General features: G+C 42.9%; 1 protein-coding gene across 1 annotated transcript in view; it reads left to right on the plus strand.

Annotated features, from left to right (window-relative positions):
- PHKA2 (phosphorylase kinase regulatory subunit alpha 2) overlaps positions 1 to 14,959 on the plus strand; it is a 779,558-nt gene that overhangs the window by 48,917 nt on the left and 715,682 nt on the right. The gene's annotated exons all lie outside the window — the stretch shown is intronic.

Raw genomic sequence — 14,959 nt, forward strand, 5'->3', positions numbered from 1 at the left:
ATTGCTTATATCTTGGGGTCTGATCTCAGCTGATGTTCATAAGAGACCCAGCCCGCACTATACATAATGAGCTGACTAAGAGGTGTAATCCTTGGACACATTATTCCAACTACAACCTACTGTTCAGTATCTAATAACCTCCAAAATAGCCCAAGCTCTGGTCTTTTTCTAAAACAATTACCTATTTGGTCCAAGTCTCTAAAGAATCTCACAGAATTCCACCAGCCACTCCATGTTGGAGGGGCCTCCTGGCACCAATTCTTACATAATTCCCTTCTTGCTAAAAGAATCAGGTAAAAAACAAGTTTGCTCTGTAAACCATGCCCACAGAAGGCTGCACAATACCAAACAGGATTATAGAAGGGCTTACCTCAACTTCTTTGCCCAATGTATCTGACAGGGTCTTACCCATATTATCCCAAAACTATTTCAGCAGCGGACAGGTGGTAAACATGTGGATGTCGTCTGCCTCCTGGGAACCGCATCTTGTACATCTGGCTTCTCCACCACCTCTTATTTTGGACAACTTGAGTGGGGACCAATAAATCCTGTGGAGTGTAAAACAGTGGTTTCTCCTTAGTACTGTATATTTAATCAGTGGGTACAGGATGTCTAGAGATACTTTCCATAAAGTTTTCAGGTCCTCATTGGGCAAGCAATTCTCCTAGACCAGACGAGGAACTTCCTATACGATGCGATGAGTAAATGATTGTACCAAAGTGATATTTCCTTTTTCCTTGGGTTTGAGTCTTGTAGGTCTTCCTCAATTGAATTGTCAGAGGGAGTGTGCCACTGCTGGTTCCTACACCACGTTGAGATTTGATAATATTTAAATCTGGATAGCATGCCATTAATCAGATTTCTCCAGGTATCCCACCGCAAACAGCTGTTTCCTTCTACTATGTCCCCCCCAATGAGTGACACCCGCTAATTTCAATGGTTTTGCTAGGGCGTCTAAAACGGGTCACTGACAGAATATTGAGTACAAAAATATCGAGTTGCCAAAATATCAGGACATAAATATCGTTGTCAAAAATATTGACCTCCTATCTTCATAATGGTAAGTACTAAAATATCGGAAAAAAAATTATCGTTAAAAATATCGAAGTCCAAAATATTGTTTTTTTATATGTATAAAAAATAATGTAAAATACATTAAATAATACATCTAACTTACATTTTTTTTTAGAATTATTTGTAAATTTTAACAATTATAAGTAATACATTTAATGTAAAAATAAATTAAACATACATATATAAAATGTAATATATATATATATATATATATATATTTGCTAAATAATAATTAAATAATCATTTTCATTAATTATAACATTTTAGAAATATATTAAAATTATATATATATTGGAGGCCCCCGGTAAAATGGAGCAAGTTTTGTGCATCAAATGGAGGGGGCATGACACGCTCGTAACCTTACCAGCCAGTGGATTTCCAAGGCAAGTTGGTAATGGCAGTGAGAAAGGGATCCGAAGGAGGTGTTGTCCTCTTTCTGGCAGACTTCAAACCTTCGTTTCAAGCAAGTATTCACTGCGTGGCAGCAAAGTGCACTATGCTTTTAAATGATTTCCCTGAAACATCGTGAAGTATTACAGCAACAAAAATGTGACTTTGACAATAATTGAATGCTACTAATGCAAAAGAGAATACGATGTCGAGCCTCGCTGCAAAATTTGAATAATGATGCATTCTGGGAACAGTGGTTTTAAGTACGGACCACAAGACCACTTGGACACTAAATGTGACTCACCTGTGAACAAGGCGCATGGCGCCGAAACGTGAGGTATTAAAGAGTTGTTGGTGCTGCCACGCATATGAGACCAATAAAGTGTCAGCATGAAAGGAGGTGAAGCTGTGGGCTCTGGTCGTTCTTTTGTTGAAGTAAGAGGATTCTCCATTCCTTTTTGTGAGAGCCCGCCCTGCAGTGTTGGAGGCCCCCGGTAAAATGGAGCAAGTTTTGTGCATCAAATGGAGGGGGCATGACACGCTCGTAACCTTACCAGCCAGTGGATTTCCAAGGCAAGTTGGTAATGGCAGTGAGAAAGGGATCCGAAGGAGGTGTTGTCCTCTTTCTGGCAGACTTCAAACCTTCGTTTCAAGCAAGTATTCACTGCGTGGCAGCAAAGTGCACTATGCTTTTAAATGATTTCCCTGAAACATCGTGAAGTATTACAGCAACAAAAATGTGACTTTGACAATAATTGAATGCTACTAATGCAAAAGAGAATACGATGTCGAGCCTCGCTGCAAAATTTGAATAATGATGCATTCTGGGAACAGTGGTTTTAAGTACGGACCACAAGACCACTTGGACACTAAATGTGACTCACCTGTGAACAAGGCGCATGGCGCCGAAACGTGAGGTATTAAAGAGTTGTTGGTGCTGCCACGCATATGAGACCAATAAAGTGTCAGCATGAAAGGAGGTGAAGCTGTGGGCTCTGGTCGTTCTTTTGTTGAAGTAAGAGGATTCTCCATTCCTTTTTGTGAGAGCCCGCCCTGCAGTGTTGGAGGCCCCCGGTAAAATGGAGCAAGTTTTGTGCATATATATATATATATATATATATATATACACCTGTAACATAAAAAGAAAAAAAAAATGATGTTTTAAATTAAAATATTTCTTCTTTTTTAATAGTACATTTTGCAGTACATTGAGTGCAACAGTAGGGAAACTGTTAGCGGAGGGGAAAAAATTACTATTCCCACTCCTGCGAGTGCAACAGTAGAAAAAGTGTTGGATAGCGGAGAGGAATAATTTACTATTCCCACTCCAATGAGTGCAACAGTAGGGAAAGTGTTGGATAGCGGAGGGGAATACTTTACTATCCCCACTCCAGCCAGTGCAACAGTATAGAAAGTGTTAGATAGTGGAGGGGAATAATTTACTATTCCCACTCCAATAATTGCAACAGTAGGGAAAGTGTTGGTTAGCGAGGGGAATAATTTACTATTCCCGCTCCAATGAGTGCAACAGTAGAGAAAATGTTGAATGGCATAGAGGTGAAAATTACTATTCCCACTCCAGCAAGTGCAACAGTAGGGAAAGTGTTGGATTGCGGATTGATAAAATGACTATTCCCACTCCAGCAAGTGCAACAGTAGGGAAAGTGTTGGATAGCGTAGGGGTAAAAATTAATATTCCCACTCCAGCAAGTGCAACAGTAGGGAAAGTGTTGGATAGCGGAGGGATAAAAATTACTATTCCCACTCCATCAAGTACAACAGTAGGAAAAAGTGTTGGATAGCGGAGAGATAAAAATGACTATTCCCACTCCAGCAAGTGCAACAGTAGGGAAAGTGTTGGATAGCGTAGGGGTAAAAATGACTATTCCCACTCCAGCAAGTGCAACAGTAGGGAAAGTGTTGGATAGCGTAGGGGAATAATTTACTATTCCCACTCCAATTAATGCAACAGTAGGGAAAATGTTGGATAGCAGAGGGAAATAATTTACTATTCCAACTCCAGCAAGTGCAACAGTAGGGAAAGTGTTGGATAGCGGAGGGATGAAAATTACTATTCCCACTCCAGCGAGTGCAACAGTAGGGAAAGTGTTGGATAGCGGAGGGATAAAAATTACTATTCCCACTCCAGCTACTGCAACAGTAGGGAAGGTGTTGGATAGCAGAGGGATAAAAATTACTATTCCCACTCCAGCGAGTGCAACAGTAGGGAAAGTGTTGGATAGCAGAGGGTTAAAAATTACTATTCCCACTCCAGCGAGTGCAACAGTGGGGAAAGTGTTGGATAGCGGAGATGAATAATTACTATTCCCACTCCAATGAATGCAACAGTAGGGAAACTGTTGGATAGCGGAGGGGAATAATTTACTATTCCCACTCCAATTAATGCAACAGCAGGGAAAATGTTGGATAGTGGAGGTAAATACATTACTATTCCTACTACATTCATTGCAACAGTAGGGAACGTGTTGGATAGCGGAGGGATAAAAATTACTATTCCCTCTCCAGCGAGTGATGATGATCAAGTAATGATGAATTAATTTAAACTAAATTACTTTCCACCCTATATCCCAATAAACACCAAAACACACACCTCAAAAATATTTACACATTTTACTTAACTAATTTTACATTCATAAATTAATATCAATTAACAATTCATTAATTTATTTAAACACATTTACCTCCCACTGTTTACCACTATAAACCCCACAACTCACACATCAAAATTATTACACAATTGAAAAAATTTAAATGTAATTAATTAATTAGCATCAATTAACAAAGAATTAATTAATTAAAAATAAATGACCTCCCACCATGTTCCCCTATATATGCCACCATCAATTTCGTAAACAGTTCTACAATTAACATAATTAATTAACAGTTAATTAATTAATAACAATTAACAATCAGAATATAAATATTTATTATGGCGGTGGCGATTCGCCCGCCATTACCTGCCACCCGTCTTCCATTTCCCCCGCCATATTACAAAGGCGGGGGGACCCCGGCGGACGTAAAGACCGTCCGCCGGTTTTCCGCCTGTCGACCAGTCAACTCGGCTGAAAAGAGGCTCGATATGGTGGCGGTGTCTGGATGAGGGGTGCACATGGGGTGTACCTATGGTACCCCCTCTGCATGTTTACCCCCTGCATGTGCATGCACAACGTGGCAGGCACCGCGCGGTGCCTGCCACGTTGTGCATGAAAATGCACAAGGTGCGTCCATGGCATTTTGGCTGGCGGTGCTGTGAGCACCGCCTGCCACAATGTTGTGGATGGGGTATGCCACCGCGGCGGTGGCATCCTGATTGCCGGTGTGGGACCGCCGCACCATGGGATCCTCACGAAGGTACACTAGGGCATTGTCCGCATACATAGATAAATATACCATTGGTTGCCGGCTAATATCCCCCAACACTTGGTGTGTCGACGAAGTGCGCAAGCCAGTGACTCCATTCCAAGCACAAAAATATTTGGGGGTAGGGGGCAACCCTGGCGGATGCAGCATCCAATATTGAATGAGTCAGAACATGTAGACCCGTTTTTTAGGTTTCGGCTGGGTCCGGAGCGCTAGCTCCGCCCAGGAGAAATCTTATGTTCCTACAGTTTGGGCTTAGTCCTGCCTCTGTCTTTCATTGGCTAGCTCCATAAATGGAGGCTAGCCATTGGAAGACAGAGGCGTCCGTCATTCACCAAGGCGATTCGTGGGCGTTCAGGCAATGTTTTTCTCATCCTGCCTCTTTTCTGACGTCATGTGGCGGTGGGCGTGTATTTTTTTTTTTTTTGTCCCGTGATGTTTTCGTTATTTTGTAAAAGCCTTTGGCCGAAGTGGTTGTCTCATGTTGTCTTTGGTCGTCTTTTTTAGCAAGATAAAGGTGAGTGCAGCGCTTCTGTAATTCCGTGTTTTGAATGTTGACTTTTGCACAGAATGCTCCTAACACGTAACGCGCGGTGTTGTGAATGTGTGCTCGTGTTTGGCTTGTGGCTTCAGTCGTCTTTTTTAGCAAGATAAAGGTGAGTGCAGCGTTTCTGTAATGCCCCGTGTTTTGAATGTTGACTTTTGCACAGAATGCTCCTAACACGTAATGCCCGGTGTTGTGAATGTGTGCTCGTGTTTGGCTTGTGGCTTCAGTCGTCTTTTTTAGCAAGATAAAGGTGAGTGCAGCGTTTCTGAAATGCCCCGTGTTTTGAATGTTGACTTTTGCACAGAATGCTCCTAACACGTAATGCCCGGTGTTGTGAATGTGTGCTCGTGTTTGGCTTGTGGCTTCAGTCGTCTTTTTTAGCAAGATAAAGGTGAGTGCAGCGTTTCTGTAATGCCCCGTGTATTGAATGTTGACTTTTGCACAGAATGCTCCTAACACGTAATGCCCGGTGTTGTGAATGTGTGCTCGTGTTTGGCTTGTGGCTTCAGTCGTCTTTTTTAGCAAGATAAAGGTGAGTGCAGCGCTTCTGTAATTCCGTGTTTTGAATGTTGACTTTTGCACAGAATGCTCCTAACACGTAATGCCCGGTGTTGTGAATGTGTGCTCGTGTTTGGCTTGTGGCTTCAGTCGTCTTTTTTAGCAAGATAAAGGTGAGTGCAGCGTTTCTGTAATGCCCCGTGTTTTGAATGTTGACTTTTGCACAGAATGCTCCTAACACGTAATGCCCGGTGTTGTGAATGTGTGCTCGTGTTTGGCTTGTGGCTTCAGTCGTCTTTTTTAGCAAGATAAAGTTGAGTGCAGCGTTTCTGTAATGCCCCGTGTATTGAATGTTGACTTTTGCACAGAATGCTCCTAACACGTAATGCCCGGTGTTGTGAATGTGTGCTCGTGTTTGGCTTGTGGCTTCAGTCGTCTTTTTTAGCAAGATAAAGGTGAGTGCAGCGCTTCTGTAATTCTGTGTTTTGAATGTTGACTTTTGCACAGAATGCTCCTAACACGTAATGCCCGGTGTTGTGAATGTGTGCTCGTGTTTGGCTTGTGGCTTCAGTCGTCTTTTTTAGCAAGATAAAGGTGAGTGCAGCGTTTCTGTAATGCCCCGTGTTTTGAATGTTGACTTTTGCACAGAATGCTCCTAACACGTAATGCCCGGTGTTGTGAATGTGTGCTCGTGTTTGGCTTGTGGCTTCAGTCGTCTTTTTTAGCTCGATAAAGGTGAGTGCAGCGCTTCTGAAATGCCTCGTGTCCGAAGGCGAAACCGTTGCATTGTAAATGCTTGTTACTTGAGCCATAGTAGAGTTATATAACTTGGAGACCCATATGAGGAATTTAGGCCCCATTCCAAACCGTCTAAAAACCTCCATCAAGAAGACCCAATCCGTGGTGTCAAATGCCTTCTCAATATCAAGGGACATGACCCAGGGGTGCGCCCCCGTCTCACAATTCCAGTTGATCAACATAAAAAGACTATGTAGATTCAAGAACGTAGGTCTACCAGGGATGAACCAGTTTGGGTCCTGATGTACTACATGTTGCACTATAGGAATTAAACAATTAGCTAGGACTTTCCCCAGAATCTTGTAGTCCGTGTTCAGGAAGGATAGTGGACAATATGACCCCAAAAGCAATGGGTCTCTGTCTGGTTTGGGAAGCATAACCAAACCTGCCTCTCTGAGAGTGGGGGGAGAATACCTTCGGCGTTTTACGAAATGTAAACCTTGAGGAGGTGCGGGTCGAGTTGTGCTTCAAAAGGGAGTAAAACTCTAATGGCCAGCTGTCCATCTTAGGGGGACTTACCCGATGCCATTTGTTTGATCGTCCCTGACATTTTGATCTCAGTAAGCTCAGCTTCCAGATCCGCCTGCTGTGAAGCCTGTATACTTGGGAGAGTCATTCCATTTAAAAAAGATTGTATCAATGCTGTATCCTCCCCTTGTGTGATTCTCTAAAAGTTGGCTATGTATGGAAAGCCACGTTATTTCCATCTTGAGAGTTAAGAACATTACCAGAGTTATCTCTAATGGCATTGATTGGATTTCTTGCTGAATCAGACCGGAGAAGCCACACCAAATGCCTGCTTGATTTATCACCCTCTGCGTGTTTTTTCACCAAGTATTTCCTGTAGTCTTCGGTGCACAACTTCTCTAATATGGATCTATGAGTGTGGCTTGCGCTAGTGGGGCCACAACCGACAGGTCTGTAGGAGATAATCGCTCATAACACCTTATGTCCATTTCCAGGACCCTGAGTTCTCTATGAAGGGTCAGATTGGTGCCGTATACTGCCTTGTTTGTGTAGCCTCGAAGTACACATCCCTTTCAATTCTAGTTTCAGAGGCTGAACCCTCGTTATCTTAAAAGTAGGTAGAGATATTCTCTGAAAGAGCAGAATGGAATGTGGTATCACATTGTGCCTCCGAGGGGAGCCACAATGTGGGTATTTTTGGTCGATTCCTGCCCCAACGCAATTCTAGTTGCAGGGGGCAGTGGTTTGAAAGAGTGCGTCCGAGATATGTGTCTCATGTTATTTTAGAAAGGGCATATTGACTACGGTAAAAGCTATCTATCCTAGTGCTCAGGTCATGAAAACCCGAGTAATGCGAGTACTCCCTGAACATAGGGTCCAGGCTGCTCCAGGCATCGTGCACCTGAGTATTGGTGGCTCACCTTGGTAATGTGTAAGAGAGATTGATTGTGCACCAGGTATTGGCGGGTGGGAGCGATCATAGTCCAGGTCCAGGGTGCAGTTGAAATCCCCACCCCATTAACTGGGTGCCTGAATGCCGGAGTCAAAGAGTATAAAAAAGAGACCTGGGTAGTATTAGGGGCAGTCAGCGATTTGAGGGATAGAGGCATACCATTCAGCAGTCCCTTCAACACCACATATCTGCCATCTGTGTCGATTTTGGTATGTACCACCTCAAGCGGCACTCCTGGTGCCACCAAAATTAGAACTCCTGTTGCATATCTAGAGTATGTCTTCCCTATCAAAGTGCCCTTCCAGCGCTTACGCATTGCTGTTAGGTCAGGGGCAGTTAAGTGTGTCTCCTGAAGGAGCGCTATTTGAATCCGGCATCTACGCAAGTATTGGTAAATGTGGTACTGGTTTGTGTAACCTGCCAGTCCACGTACATTCCAGGACAACGACAGAAATAATTTGTAGCCATCACCACTTTGGTGACCATTGTAACCTGTATGTGGTGATCATCCCGACTCCGTCACCGCATCTAAACCCCCCTTCCCCTCTCCCCAAGTCCCATCGCATGTCACACTGTATACAAATGCATAATGAAAAACTATATGGAAAATGAGTAAGAACATATAGAATAAATTCCCAACGCCAGCTCCCAGGCGGGTACACCAATGGGCGACTAGCAATTAGCACTTTAATGCAATACGAACAATAGTATATGACCTTCTATAACAGTAGTAGTGAACAAGTGAGGGAGGCTAGATGACTGTAGCAGTATCCCATCACAAACGTGCACTCAGTCCACAGTCAACGCATCAACATTATCATTTCTTACCTAGTCAACAGCAATTATAAGTGTAAAACATTTGTAGTAACAGCTTTACAAAATCCTGAACTGCAGCCTATACCAAGTCCTCAGCTGATTGAGGTGTACCAAGCGGGCTTCCCCCCAACAGTTCAGCAATCTGCAAGGCAGTCACATGCAGGGATTTATCTGGTTGAGGCTCTGTTTCAAAGCCTGTACGACAGGAGGCCCCTACACGTCTCTCCATGTCGGCTACAGCCTGAGCCCTCTGCCTTGCCGCCTGTTCCCTAGTTGGAAAAACAACACGAGAGCCAATGCTGAGACAAAGTTAGCCCACAAAACTGGGGGGAACAATAGGGGTTTGAAAAAAGCAATACCACCTGCTTGATTTCTTTAGCAATGTATCAAGATTTATTCTCTTTCAAATAATTTTTTGCTTTGTTTTTTATGAGTGCAAGGAGAAGCAAACAGTTTCATATATACAGTAAATACAAAACATGAATATTTCAGACATTCAATCAATCATGGCCGTCCAGTCATACACAAACATTCATACATAAAACACCGTAATCAGTGAACAAAAAGAAACAAGAAAATCCAAATGGAACCACGTATTGGTCAAAACATAAATTGGAGAGAATCCCTTGGGATAATGCAGTTTTTACAATCCTTTAAGTATATTTACACATGTTCCCTAGTTGGGCCATGATTGCGGCGCCTGTTGCGACGTTTGAGATGCCTCTGTACTTTTCTAAGTGGTAGGAGGGTCTGTCATAATCCCAGAAGAGGATGTAATGCCCCATTATTCGAACCGAAACCAGGCAACTTCTGGTGTAGCACCCAAGGAAGTGGTATCTCATGTATAACCCTGAGTATGGCCGGTAATTGCAAAGCATATTTAATGCCATGTTCTCAAAGGCAATTCTTTACTGCTATGAAGGAGGACCTTTTGTGTTGAAGTGTAATCAGGGTAGATGTGTACATGAACATTTTCGACAGTTCATGGACCCTTGGCCCTTGTTACCTGCAGGATATGATCCCTGTCTCTATAATTAAAGAGGTGGGCAACGACTGGTCGTGGGGAGGCACCTGGAGGGGGAGGTCTTCCAGGTACTCTGTGAGCACCTTCGACAGAGAAGAAGGACGACTATTTTCCCTGCAATCTCATATTTACAAACCAGTTCTCTAGGTACAGTTCCATATTTGGGCCCTAGGCCTGTGCCAGGAGACCCATGATGCTCACGTTGCTCCGCCACGCTCTGCCCTCCTGTTCATCCACCCTTTTACGGAGATATTCTATCTCTTCCTGCATGACCTGAAGATGTATGTCAGAGATCACTACCGTTTGCCTCAGTGTTGCCAACGTTAACTCAGTGTTTTCAACACGATCCTTTAGTTTCTTATGATCTTCTCAGAGGGGACCCATATCCTCAAGGCGTCTATCGTCTTTCTTCCGATGGTGTTTGCTACAGGTGAGAGATTCAGACAATGGTTCCCTTACGCTCATTGCGCGTGACTATTACACCATTCTGGAAGAGGTGCATAGCCAAATCAAGCTCATTTTGGGTAACCAATCACTGAGGAACGTGAATTGGTTGTCCTTGGGCTGAAGGACAAGAAGGCAGAACATATGTCATGGGAAGATGATGCAGTGTTGTTGCACATGCTTTTTGTGGCAAAAACGCTGATCGCTGTGTTCTGGATAAAGGTTTTTCACAGCCCTCTCTGTGAATAAAGAGACTACGAAAGGCCCTAAAAGGCCTTCAGATTCTGTCCTGGCATTGATTTTCCTATTTCTTCAATTTGTTCCACTATGGGAGGCAACTCCTTCTTGATAGGGGACTTCACAAATCCATTGCGGGTTGCCCTGGTATGTAAGAGTGTATGAGACTCAGGGCTCCAGGATTGCCTCCAAGCGCACCACATTTTCTTTGAATGAAGGCATTTCTTATTTTGTGATAGGAATTGCGTAGGAGGTGGACACTATTACTCATTTATGGGGACTGGGACTTATTTCTTCTTTATCAGACTTCAACCCAGAGCAAGAGAGAACAGCAAAAAAGGGTGAAAGAAGGCAGAACAAAAAGACTGGCAAACAGTGACAAAGGTCGAAAGCAGTACTGAGTGATGCAACAGTAAGTTTAGGATTGTGAATGAACGAGGCATGAGGTAGAATCAAGACTAGGTAGCTTTAGTATCTGACAACCCCGGCATCTTTGGGTCCATGCACTTATTTTTGTACAAGTTAAGCAGTGGTGACAATGTAGCTTTTCAGAATGGCACCTCTGATTACTTTTGCCCTAAACGCATCTTACGTGGCAGCTTGCTGACCAGTTCCTTAAACCACATGTTGAAGCAGATACAAACCCTTGCTTTACTTTATATCTAACATATCATTTATAATCGGTGCTCAACATAGGCCCAAAGTGCATATTGAAGGCTGCCACTTGTGTGCCATAGACCCTATTAGCGCTGGGGTTTGGTAGAATCAGGAAGAGTTTGTGTTCCTTTTTCTTGAAAAAAAGCGGGAAAAGCTGCCTCTTCTTTGTTGCATCTCAAATCAAATCAAAAGATCTTTATTCGGTTATTCAAACAAACAACCATAAAAGCACAGTTCAATAGACAGAATTTTAAAAGAGATTAAATCAATCTAAAAACCACTTCCAGAATTAAAAATCACAGTTCACCATATACAATACAATGTAAAAAACAGTTTAAAACTTTTATCCCTCCATGCTATTTCTAAATTTTAGTGCAAGTTTTAAAAAACCTATTACAAATAAAGTGCAATCGTGGGTTAGCAGCTGTGAATAACAAAGTGCAGGTCTAACCTGTATAAAATTCATTTTTTTTAAGAAGGGGCTTTAGGTAAAGCCTCCGAGGTATGTCATAGTAAGGACAAATAAATAGGAAGTGCACCAAGTCCTGCGGAGACACATTGTCGCAGCCGCAGGACGGTAGCACTTGACCTCGGTGGCTCCCCTTGGGAACGGCAAGCAGTAAATGGTAAAGGTCCAAACGGAACCTAATTAACAAAAATCGATCAAAGCCCGACATTGGCCAAGACAAATACGGTTCCAAACTGGGTGTAGATTTTATTACAACATGTTTCCGGACACTGCTTTTATTCAGTTCCACCTCCTCTCGATGCAGGTGCCGAGAAAGGGAAAAGGTTTTCCTCACATATGTGACATCAGATCTGCTGATAGAGTCTGGTCTTGTAAAAAGCTCAGGACGCCCCAATTCTGAGAAGCAGTCTTTCAAGTATTTGAGCCACAGGATTTTATGCATATTGTCCCAGGATAGGGCTTCTCTCAGAAGTTGGTGATTAAGTGGCAAGTCTTTGTTTAGCCAACAATTTAACCAGCAGATTAAAGGTCGTAGAGCTATAGTATCACTTAAGAAGGGGGTGCCTAGTTCTTCGTGCACTATAAAACTGGCCGTTCCCCTTGGGACCCCCAGCATCTGTTTCAGGAAATTATTTTCTACTACCGCCAGGTCATTGATTGCCGTATGCCCCCAAAGCTCACTCCCATAACAGGCTAGCGCCACACTCTTTGCCTGGTAACTTTTTAGCAATGCAGCAATTGGGCGGTTGCCCATTTTCCTAGCAAAGCTAAAAATGGCCGTGTTAGCCCGAGTTAACTCCCCCCTTTTCCTCTTGACAGCAGGACCCCATTTCAATTGGTTATCAAACAGGACACCCAGATATGAAAAGGTTTTTGTAGTAGGGATCTTTTCCCTATTAACATAAAATGAGAGCGTCTTTTTGTAGCCCTTCCCTACGTTCATTACAAAGGATTTTGTATTATTAATTTCGAGGTCTCTGGATTTCCTGAAGCTGTAAAAGGAGTCAAGTAACAGTTGAAGCCCTTTTGCGGTCCTTGCCAACAAAACGGCATCATCCGCATAGAGTAAAACGGGTAGTCCTTTGTGCCCAACATAGGGGTAATCTGCTCCGGTGTTTAAAAGGTTCTCCTCTAAATTGTTAATATATAAATTAAAAAGGAACGGAGCTAAAATACAGCCCTGTCGGACTCCCCGATGCACTCCAAAATCCCTTGTTACCTTTAACCCTTTGTTGCATCTAATTCCATATTTGCCCCTTGATAATTTGTGAACAGGGTCAGCCACACCCTCCTCATCGTGGACAGGAAAGATGTGAACATGTGCAGATTGGAAGCAAGAAGTGGGGTGGTAGGCCTGCTCTTAGTGGCCCAGGCTTTGTTTCTGCTATACCATCTGCAAACAACCTGCTATGTCCAGGTCACTCGAAGATTAACTTCTTGCCAGTGTTGTGTACTGGAGCAGGAGCATACCTGCAAGTTTGGAACTTGGGTTTCTTCCTTTATAAGAAACAAATGGGAATACTCCTGAAATGGCTCTGGGAGTGGTATGGTACGACCACATCATTTTTGTTATGGATTTGTCAACTTGTTCCCCTGAGGTATGGGCTAATTGTATGGTGTCCTTAACCATGCTGTTCACCCTTCCCACTCATCCATTGGCCTTTGGACAAGAGAGGGGTGTTTTTACATAACTGATAAACACTTTTTAAAGAATTGTGCCATTTTTACTGATTTGTACTGTACACTGTTGTTGGTAACTGCAGAACTTGGAATGCTTTCTTTAGAGAATGTATTGGATAGGAATTCAATCAATGTGGAGGTGTTAATGTTGTTCACTGCTCTTGTATTTACCCAATGTGAATGGTGATCTACCAATAGAAAAATGTATTTGTTGTGTACATTGAAAAAATCATGGGTCCTATGATGTCCAGACCTAGTTTGTCCCAAGGTTTGATGGGCACTTCTACAGCGAGAAGGGGGGCTTTTTGTGTGGCCTTGGTCTTGTCACTGGAACAGGAATATAAGTAATCTTTCATTCTTTCCTCTACCATTGAGTCCATGTATGGGAACCAGTAGTCGTTCCTGATTTTTCTCTAAGTCATACTCCTCCGAGGGTGACCCTCATGGGCTATTTCAATGATGCACTACTGCTTATTACCAGGGAGAACAATTTTGTTTGATCTTAAAACCATATTACCTACAACAGATAACTCGTCTTTTACATTCCAAAATGGTTTGAGGATGTCTGGTGATTCATTGCATGTATTTGGCCAATCTTTGATTATTTTTTCTTTACAGCAGCTAAGATTACAACCTTTCTTTCACTCTGTTCCCATTCCTCTCCATCAATGGATGGGATTTCTATGTATATTATTGCTTCCTCTGGGGAACTTTGACTTGTGAATCCTCATTTGCCCTTGGCAACCGAGAAAGACAGTCAGCTTCTTGGATTCTGGTACCTGGAACATACACAATATTGAAGTTGGACCCACTTTGAAATGCAGGGAGTTTCTTTCTTTATACACTTAGAGGAATGGGAATGAGGGGTTTATGGCCCATCCTCAGGACGAATAGTGTGCCCCACTAATAAAACTTAGGATGATTTATGACCCAATAACATACCATTGCCTTCTTTTCTATTGTGGAGTAATAAAACTCTTCATCTCTAAGGGTTCTGGATGCAAAAGCTATGACTTTTTCCTTCCCCTCAATTATTTGGGAAAGGGATGCACCCAGACCTTTCATACTGGCATCCGTTGTTAATGTAGTTTTGGCTTCCATGTCAAACATACCTAGCTGGGGGGGCACTAAAGATGGCATCCTTCACTTGACTGAGCGGAGTATTCAATACCAATCCGCTTTCAAACAGAACTCCTTTCTTGAGTAAGGTGAGGGATCTCGCTCAGCAAAGCTTTGGATGTATTTGAACATGTACTCCACTAAGAAAAGGATGTCTTTAGGTTCCTTTTTGCTGGTGGGTGCTGGTGCTAATTTGACCGAGTCCACTAAGCTATTTGTAGGCTTGATGCAGTCTTGGGAAACGGTGTGTCCCAGATACTCCACTGACTTGACTCCTATATTACACTTCCCCATCTGTATGGTAAACCTAACATTAGTTAGCTTTCCTATATCTCCTGCAAGCAGATTGTTATATTTCTCTTCGGAGTCACCATAAATCATAAATATCATCTTGAAAACAAAGCA

This window comes from Lissotriton helveticus, chromosome 8, assembly GCF_964261635.1.
Source record: "Lissotriton helveticus chromosome 8, aLisHel1.1, whole genome shotgun sequence".
In the NCBI taxonomy this organism is placed as follows: domain Eukaryota; kingdom Metazoa; phylum Chordata; class Amphibia; order Caudata; family Salamandridae; genus Lissotriton; species Lissotriton helveticus.